The sequence below is a fragment of the Anarhichas minor genome, unplaced genomic scaffold, assembly GCF_050575085.1.
Source record: "Anarhichas minor isolate MPS153535 unplaced genomic scaffold, ASM5057508v1 ptg000003l, whole genome shotgun sequence".
NCBI lineage: Eukaryota > Metazoa > Chordata > Actinopteri > Perciformes > Anarhichadidae > Anarhichas > Anarhichas minor.
In genome coordinates, this window is record NW_027466449.1 from 1297051 (window position 1) to 1299064 (window position 2014).

Genomic DNA, 2014 nt, shown 5'->3' on the forward strand with positions numbered 1-2014 from the left:
TTTATTCAAAGTATCCCTTTTACCAGGTTTATTCTTTGCTCGCATGTAAGGACATATTTTCCAAACACCAGCATGGAATGCAGGGAGCTCAATGCCGAAAGGGCACTAACAAGAAAACAAGCACTTATCAGCGTCTGAAAAACCAACCTCTGAATTTTCAACATTCTTTACATGTTCTAGCTAAAATTGGGCTTTCGAAATGCCTTCTTGTGGCAAGGAATTCAAAAAGGAGCTCAGAAATATGAATGATGTCTACTTTAAGGACAACGGCACAGGACTCCCCCTCGACTTCGCTTCATCGCTCAAAGGCAGAGCCTCTAATCTTAGAAGAACTACGAATCTGGAGAAGGAGGGAGAACAACGTGCAGGAAATCATCTTGAATTTCACAAGTATTCCTTGTCTCGCCTTTTCACTGTCCCAATCTGATCTGCTTCTTCTCACACTGCGAACAGGGCGTCAATTAAAATTCCATGTCTTGGCCTGTCGGGGCACTATAAATCACTTGTGCCTCACCTCTTCTAGTGGTCACACTTCATTCTTTCTACTGTAGGCTTAATGACAGGGGAGAGAAAATGAGCGAAGCACGGTTATGGCCCTCTTTACCCTCCTTTGGTTGCTCAAACACCATCTTATGCTTTTGCAGCTGGTATTCCTCAGTGTCATCCTGTTTTTATGGGAAGTCCTGACCAACTGAATCAGCCTTCTGGGATGAAGATAGAAAATAACTGTCCGTAATCCATTACATGCAGTAGTTTTGTTCCATAAATGTCTTTTAATGACTAATATTGAGATGTTTACCTTAAACTAAATACAGTAAAGTTGGTGTCTCTCACAGGCTGCTTGCATTTGAATGAAATGAATCACACTCTGAGGAATACAAAGAGGGAAAGATCCTGCAGCCTTGACCACCAAATGTTTCCAAATAGAATTCCAATCACCACCAAATCCCCAAAGGCCTCCCGCTGGGGAATCTGTCGGCTAGTCTACTCTTGAATTTGACTGGTGCAGCCGGAAACCCTCATGTTTAAGCCATGGTTTTTTAAATTCCCGAAACCAAGGAGCTGTTTGCCTCAGGGTTGAGTCCATAACTGCAGCGTTGATAGCCATGGTGCTCATTCGTCTTGCTTCATAGCCATTTGAATACCGCTAAAAAGATGTGCAGCAAGAACATTTTTATTATGCGTCATTGACGTTCAAGTTTTGGCATTTAATAAATATTGACAGCGCTTGATCCTGAATGCTCATATTTTCCTTTCTGCACACCTGTTTCTCTAATATGTAGATGTAATATACAGATTTTTAATGTTAATTCTGTTATTATTGAATATAAGAGTTAAGAGTGAATTGAGTATGTATTCAATACGCATGAGACAGCAAACCCATGCATCGTAATACTTTAAGTAGGGTATTCTCTGACCAAGACAGACATGTTTAGCCATAAAAGATCCTCCACAACTCCCCCTGTAGCAGACCAGAATTAAAACAATGTCTTGCTGAATGCAAAAAAAATAACAAAGTCGACAAAGTCAATCAAAGACTATCGTTTTACCTGCGTAGTTATTTTTAAAGTCTAAGGAAAGGTTCTTTGCTTCAAAGGGTGCACATTTACCTTTGACACGATCACATTTGAAGATACTGAGCTCCAGGGAATAAGCAGTCGTATCAAGATGAAGGCAGAGCCCACATTTCAAAGAACAAATCATTTTCACGGTGAATTGAAATGACAATTGACTTGTGTCGCAGCGATGTAGTTAGGCAAATACTGACATCTTCTGCCTGCCGAATGGACTGCAGCACTGATTCTGATGAGCAATGATATTTCTTTTTTTTATTTAAACTGTTGCAAAACTTGAGGCTTGCAGACAATGAACAGATTAACTTTAAGATTTGAGATTACAGCAATGCAAGTCTTCTTTCTCAGACAATCTAACCACAATCAAGATTCTGGATAAATCTTTCTTTACCAGTCAGTGCTTCAAGATAACTTCAGTTTCAAGTCACAAAAACACAAAC